The sequence below is a fragment of the Chiroxiphia lanceolata genome, chromosome W (genome assembly GCF_009829145.1).
Source record: "Chiroxiphia lanceolata isolate bChiLan1 chromosome W, bChiLan1.pri, whole genome shotgun sequence".
NCBI classification, from domain to species: domain Eukaryota; kingdom Metazoa; phylum Chordata; class Aves; order Passeriformes; family Pipridae; genus Chiroxiphia; species Chiroxiphia lanceolata.
This window is the reverse complement of record NC_045670.1, coordinates 7,592,683-7,600,350: the sequence shown is the minus strand read 5'-3', so window position 1 is coordinate 7,600,350 and position 7,668 is coordinate 7,592,683. Positions and strand designations below refer to the sequence as shown.

General features: G+C 42.6%; 1 pseudogene; it reads right to left on the bottom strand.

The window, feature by feature from the left end:
* Positions 1-3,962: 3,962 nt before the first annotated feature.
* On the bottom strand, positions 3,963-5,007 carry LOC116779986 (annotated as a pseudogene).
* Positions 5,008-7,668: the final 2,661 nt, after the last annotated feature.

The window sequence follows — 7,668 nt, the reverse complement described above, 5'->3', positions numbered from 1 at the left end:
TCGCTTGGGTTTCGGGGGGACAAGTTCAAATTGGCATTTTGCTTGGATAATTCTTGCTAAATCATGATGCAAAAGGTACAAGGGTTGATCTTTGCTATTTAGTGCTTGGTTTGTCATTATTATTTCATCTTTCCCTTACGGTACATGATCTCTATCGCGTCTTAGGATTCGCCTTTCTATCGCCAATACTAGGTCGGGTGGGAAAATGCTTTGGTTTAGTGAGTAGAGTTAGATTGGTTTATGTGGTGATTGGTAGAAGAGCTAGAATTAGGCTTCAAGGCGATCTGGTATGGAACAGATATCTTTCAGGTGTAAGCTGAATGCTTTATTTTAGCTACGTCTTGGTAGACTAAGTGCACCTTCCGGTACACTTACCTTGTTACGACTTGCCTCATCTCTAGCTTGGAGGTTTATTATGAATGAAATTGGTTGTAGCTTGTGAGGAGGGTGACGGGCGGTATGTACGTGCTTCAGAGCCAGCTTAAAGGAGGCGTTATTATCCTGCTTTACTGCTAAATCCGCCTTTTAGGAGTGGTTTCACAGACCTTGTCGTGATAATTTTCTATGGTAGAAAATGTAGCCCATTTCTACCATCTCATAAACTATACCTTGACCTGTCTTGTTAGCGCGATGTTGCTATTGTGCTCACTGTTAGGCCCTCAATTTAGGGGTGGGCTGACGACGGCGGTATATAGGCTGATTTGGCTAGAGATGGTTGGGTGTATCGTGGATTATCGATTATAGAACAGGCTCCTCTAGGTGGGTTTGGAGCACCGCCAAGTCCTTAGAGTTTTAAGCGTTTGTGCTCGTAGTTCTCAGGCGGATGCTTAGGTAACAAAAGCATCAGGATTTAGGGCCAAGCATAGTGGGGTATCTAATCCCAGTTTGTGTCCTGGTTTTCGTGGAGTTTTGTTGATCGTGAAACTAAGGTCATTTTTATGGGGGTATTAAATGCATCTTATGCTTATAACAGCTTGGTTGCATTTCAGTCTTAGTTGTAGTGATAATGAAAAACCACTCTTTACGCCGTGTGAGGTTAATTTGGGTTTCTTGTGTGACCGCGGTGGCTGGCACAAGATTTACCAACCCTGGTGAGTTGCTTTAACTAAGTCAAGTTTGCACTTATTGCTTAATGTTAATTACTGCTGAGTACCCGTGGGGGTGTGGCTAGGCAAGGCGTTTTGGGCTACAATTAGAGTGGTGAGCCTGATGCCTGCTCCTACTGTCTTTTTAAGGTGTTGAGGGCATTTTCACTGGAATGCGGATACTTGCATGTATATGTTTAGCAAGAACTAACTATAAGGTTAGGACTAAGTCTTTTTTGTCCTTGGGTATGTGTAATAGCCGTCTTAACATCTTCAGTGTTATGCTTTGTGGTAAGCTACAAGGACTTTGGTTGTTATGACTGTTTAGTTTTAACTGTCAAGCAGGTGATGTTGTTTGAGGGTTTGTTTGGTAGTAGGTTTTTGATGTTAGCTGATTTTGGTAAATAATAAAAATATGTTGATTGGGATAAGGCAGGTGGTAGTGAGAGTATGGATGGGTTGATGGAGTTAGTATAGAAGATGTTGAGTGGGAATGGTCTAAGATTAAGTTCTTGTAGTTGAAGGTACAACGGTGGTTTTTCAGACCAAAGGTCTTGGATAGAGGCCAAGCAGGAATTGTTATGACATATTTTTTACTTTTTTTAAGTGTTAGTTTTATTTTGGGGGGATTAGCGGTTGCTTCCAATCCTTCTCCTTATTATGCAGTGGTTGGATTGGTGTTGGCATCTATTGTAGGGTGTGGGTGATTAATGAGTTTGGGGGTGTCTTTTGTGTCATTAGTATTATTTTTGGTCTATTTAGGAGGAATGTTGGTGGTTTTTGTATATTCAGTCTCATTAGCGGCTGATCCTTTTCCTGAGGCTTGGGGGGATTGGCGAGTTGTTGGATACGGTGTGGGATTAGTTCTAGCGTTGGGAGGAGGGATATTTATTGTGGGCTTGTCTGGGGCACGATGGATGGGGATGGATACAGTGGATAGTGGGGGTGTTTCTTCCGTTCGATTAGATTTTGAGGGTGCAGCTATATTTTATTCTTGGGGAGCGGGGCAATTTTTGGTTGCAGGTTGAGGTCTATTGCCGACGTTGTTTGTTGTGCTGGAACTTGTACGGGGGTTATCTCGGGGAGCTATTCGGGCTGTTTAGGGGGAAGTTCAGAGAGTAGTTTAGTAAAAATACCAGCTTTGGGAGTTGGTGATAAAGGTTTGATTCCTTTCTTTCTGATGGAGGGGGAGATAAGTGGGTGTAAGAAAATAGAGGGGAAAACAAATGGATAAACGAACGAATGAACGAATGATTGATATAAGAAAATAGAGGGGAAAACAAATGGATTAACGAACGAATGAACAAATGATTGATATAAGAAAATAGAGGGGAAAACAAATGGATTAACGAACGAATGAACAAATGATTGATATAAGAAAATAGAGGGGAAAACAAATGGATAAACGAACGAATGAACGAATGATTGATATAAGAAAATAGAGGGGAAAACAAATGGATAAACAAACGAATGAACGAATGATTGATATAAGAAAATAGAGGGGAAAACAAATGGATAAACGAACGAATGAACAAATGATTGATATAAGAAAATAGAGGGGAAAACAAATGGATTAACGAACGAATGAACAAATGATTGATATAAGAAAATAGAGGGGAAAACAAATGGATTAACGAACGAATGAACAAACGTTAGTGAATGGAAAATTAGGGGAATAAACAAGTTGATCAAATTATTTTAACAAATGAACGATACAAACTCTATGAATGGGAAATTAGGGGTGTGGAATGTTTAAAAAATTTTGAATTTTTGTTAAAAAATTTGAAAACAGAAATAAATGATGGAAAGAGGAAAAGTCCCTAGATCGTTACAAAAATGACAAAATTTTTGTAATTTTAAGTGAAATTGACGAGAAAAAATATGTCTAGCGTGCATTAATTATTCTGCAACTTGATGAGAGACGCAATGGAAGAGCCAAACCAACCGCACGTGAAAGTGCATCAGTGCTACATTATAAGACCGAAATACACTTGAAACCATATCATTAATTTGCGCGCGAAAGTGAGAAAACCGCTCGCCGACCACAAGATGCGCATGTCAACCATATATGGTAGCCCCCTGGCGGAGCACTCTGAAGGGCTTATTGAGATCTACCCAAAAAAAAAAAACCAAAAGTTTAGAAGAGGGAAAATGCCGCGATCACGAGGTCCGAGTTGGCCGAGCATCCCCAACCATTAGTAACGGAGCGCAAGTTTAGGAAAATTAAGCAAGTTATGGCCCTGACCGAGGAACCAGAGGAGCCAAAGAGCAAGTTATGAGAGTGGGTTGTTGGGCACTAGAGGAAAGAATACACTTGAAACTGGTCATGATAAACATTACTAACGCCGGGTTGCTGGTTTCTCGTGAGGAGTACGACTAATAAATAACCCAGTACTTCTTGGTCAGCGCTTAGAGCAAGGTTAAGTGGTGAGGGGTCCTTGGACGGTGGATTTTGGGTCCTGTGACGTTCCTCGTATTGTAAAGGATTTTATGCGAAAGTTAACAGTTTGTAGGTTTTAGTTCGTGTAGTGGGATTGTTCCTAGAACATGACATTGTATGTGCTTGTGTGGGAATGTGCCTAGATTGGTTAATGACTTGGTTTGGGCTGGATGGGAGAAGATATGAAAATTTGTATGGTTTGAGCATTGTTAGTATGTCAGAATTTCCTACATGCAGGGTATGTCTAATGTGGTGATGAATGCGATGCAAAGTAATACATACCGTAAGGTATGGGGGGAGGGGGGGACCCCCTCCCCTTTAATGGTCAGGTTAAGTGAGAAATTTAGGGAGTTTGAAGGTTTTTAGTAACTCTAAGAAGGGAGTAACCTTCAATCTTTGGTTTACAAGACCAATGTTTTTTATAAACTATTAGAGTGGTTAAAGGTTTAGTATTTTATTTTCTAGAAGGCTAATAATAGGGAAAAGGATAAGAATAATTGTGAAGTAGGTAGTTGAGGCCAGTTGTCCAATGATAATGAATGGATGTTCAACTGGTTGGCTGCCAATTCATGTGAGAATAAAAAGGTTTGCTACTAGGATTCAGAAGAGAAATTGGGAGAAGGGTCGGAAGATTATTGTTCGTTGTTTTGATATATGAAGAAAGGGGGCTAGGAATAGAATTAGGACGGAGGCGGCGAGGGCTAAGACTCCTCCTAGTTTGTTGGGGATTGATCGTAAGATAGCGTATGCAAATAGAAAGTATCATTCGGGTTTAATATGAGGGGGTGTAACTAGGGGGTTTGCAGGCGTGAAATTTTCTGGATCTCCTAGAAGATTAGGTGAAAATATAGCGAGTGTTATTAGTGGTAGCAGAAGGAGTAGGAAGCCTAGGATATCTTTGATTGAAAAGTAGGGGTGGAATGGGATTTTGTCACAGTCTGAGTAAATGCCTAGGGGGTTGTTTGAGCCTGTTTCGTGCAGAAAGGTTAAGTGGATAAAGGTTAGGCCTGCAATTGCGAATGGGAGAAGGAAGTGTAGGGCAAAGAATCGGGTGAGTGTGGGGTTGTCAACTGAGAATCCTCCTCAAGCCCATTCTACGAGTGTTTGGCCAATGTAGGGGATAGTTGAGAATAGATTAGTAATTACTGTAGCGCCTCAGAATGATATTTGGCCTCATGGCAGGACGTATCCTACGAAAGCAGTTGCTATTAGGGTTAGGAGAAGGATGACCCCTGTGTTTCAGGTTTCTTTATACAGGTAAGAGCCATAGTAGAATCCTCGTCCAATGTGTAAGTAGATGCATATGAAGAAGAAGGAGGCGCCATTGGCATGGAGGTTTCGGATTAGTCAACCGAATTGTACGTTTCGACATGTATGGGCGACGGATGTAAATGCTAATGTAATGTCTGCTGTGTAGTGTATTGCTAATAGTAGGCCAGTAGTGATTTGGATTATAAGGCAGATGCCTAGGAGGGATCCAAAGTTTCATCAGGCAGAGATATTAGATGGTGTTGGAAGATCAATCAGAGAGTTATTGATTATTTTTAAAAGGGGGTGGTGTTTTCGTAAATTAGGGGCCATTAATTTTTAGTTCTGTGTGAATAGAATTATAATTAAGGTTGATAAGGCGAAGGACCCTAGGTAGGTTTTGATTAATCCAGTGTGGAGGGTAGTAGAGATTTTGGCTGCTTTAAGTTGCAGGATTGCCAATCCTTCTGGACCTAATTTTTTATACCAGGACAGGTCAATTAGGTGGGATGCAATGTTTTGGCCATTTTTTAAAAGTTTAGTAGAGCTGAGACGGTGTATAAGAGGATTGAAATATCCTAAAGTGTTAGAGAAGTTTATGGCTACATTTTGTTTAGGTTTGGTGAAGCAATGCCAGCTTGGTGAAGCTGGAGCAATGCCAGCGTATGGGAATGTCAGCACTCGTACAAACAATGGAGCTAGCATCTCCAAAGCCTAAGTATACCACAGTGAAACAGGGGGTTAAGGAACCGTTCCTGCAATTTGTAGAACGCATAGCCACCTCACTGGAAAAGCAGGTAGACGATGAAGATCTCAGACAAAGGCTCTGCCTGGAGTTAGCTAAAGATAATGCTAACGAGGATTGACAAAGAATAATCGAGGCAATGCCTGGGAATCCATCAATCCCTGAGATGGTGGCAGCATGCTCTAAGGTGGGATCGGTGGCTCATAAAATGACTGCTTTAGCTGCTGTCCTTCGACCTAATCCCAGATGCCATGGGTGTGGAAAGCAAGGACATCTTAAGGCTGAATGCCCAGTCCAGCAAAAGGGGAACAAGCAGAAAAATAAAACAGCAGAGGCAGAAATTACTTGTGGCCGATGTGGAAAGGCAGGGCACTTTTCTAAAGTGTGTAAATCAAAATATCATGTCAATGGACAGTTGCTGCAGGGAAACTGGAAAAAGAGTGCGATGAGGCGCGTGAGGATACAAGTACCTCACCCACCCAATCCATACATAAGATCAGCCCCAATGGCTTATCCCTCTGCGACCGCCTCACCGGAAAAACCCGTGGATCAGCAGGCATGGATGTATCCACCGCCGACACAGTAACTATAACAACAAGGGATGTTGTCAAGGTGCCACTAGACGCTCATGGTCCAATAGGAAGAGGGTTTAGTGCACTGTTAATTGGACGATCTAGCAGTGTCATAGCTGGGTTAGATGTTCGTGTGGGTGTCATTGATGCTGACTATACAGGGCAGATTTCTGCAATGGTGTCTACTTCTTATCCTCCAGTGACTATACCAAAAGGGACTCGCATTGCTCAGCTTGTGCCTTTTTCGAGTTGTGTTCCTAGAACAGAGCAACGAGAGCGGCAGTCTGGAGGCTTCGGATCGACCGGACCACCTCAAATCTTCTGGTCCCAAACTGTTTCTGCACAACGACCACAGATGACTTGCACCATTTCCAACGAGACTTGCGCGCCATCCTCGATAAAGGTTACGGGCTTATTGGATACCGGAGCGGACGTGACCATCATCTCTCAGCATTCCTGGCCCCTGTCCTGGCCACTTGTAATTACGGGGATGGGGGTGGTTGGATTGGGAGGGACTGCTCAAAGCCATGTGTCTCAGTCACCTCTGGCAATCGTCAACTCCGAAGGGCAGAGAGCCACTGTAAAGCCTTATGTCACTGCAGCGCCTCTGACTCTTTGGGGGAGAGATTGCTTGGAGCAATGGGGGGTGAAAATTACAACGGATTTTTAACAGGGGCCACTGTCTTGCAGGGTGTTTGTCAACCTACACTTGCTTTAACCTGGCTGACGTGTTCTCCAGTGTGGGTTCCTCAGTGGCCCCTGCCATTAGAAAAACTGCAGGCCCTGCAACAGTTAGTGGCAGAACAACTTGCTGCTGACCACATTGAACCTTCCCATAGTCCATGGAATACCCCTGTCTTTGTGATAAAAAAGAAATCTGGCAAATGGAGACTTTTGCATGACCTGAGGCAGGTAAATGCTGTAATGGCAACAATGGGAGCCTTACAGCCAGGCCTTCCAGCACCATCAATGATTCCTATGGATTGGAACATTGTAGTCATAGATCTAAAAGATTGCTTTTTCACTATTCCATTGGCAGCATCTGACAAAGAGAAATTTGCTTTTACTGTTCCATCAATCAATCATGCTGAACCATCCAAAAGATATCAGTGGAAGGTGTTGCCCCAGGGCATGAAAAATTCGCCCACGATTTCCCAGTGGTTTGTAGCCCAAGCATTGTCACCTGTACGTGAACATTTCCCAGAATGCTATTGTTTTCATTACATGGATGACATATTGCTTGCAGCCAGCAAGGAGGAGCAACTGAATGAATTAGAAACATTGACTAGACAGTCTCTACAGCAGTTTGGATTGATCATTTCACCTGAAAAGGTGCAAAAACTAGAACCTTGGATGTATTTGGGCCTTATAGTCACTGCTCGTAGAGTGATGCCACAACCTGTCAAACTTAACATTGATGTACAAACCCTAACAGATGTACAAAAATTGATGGGATCTATAAATTGGATTAGGCCTTATCTTGGTCTTACAAATACTCAGTTGCGACCCTTGCTAGAGTTGCTCAAACATTCTGCCAATCCTTTGGAACCTAGAACACTGAACTCTGAGGCAGTTCAA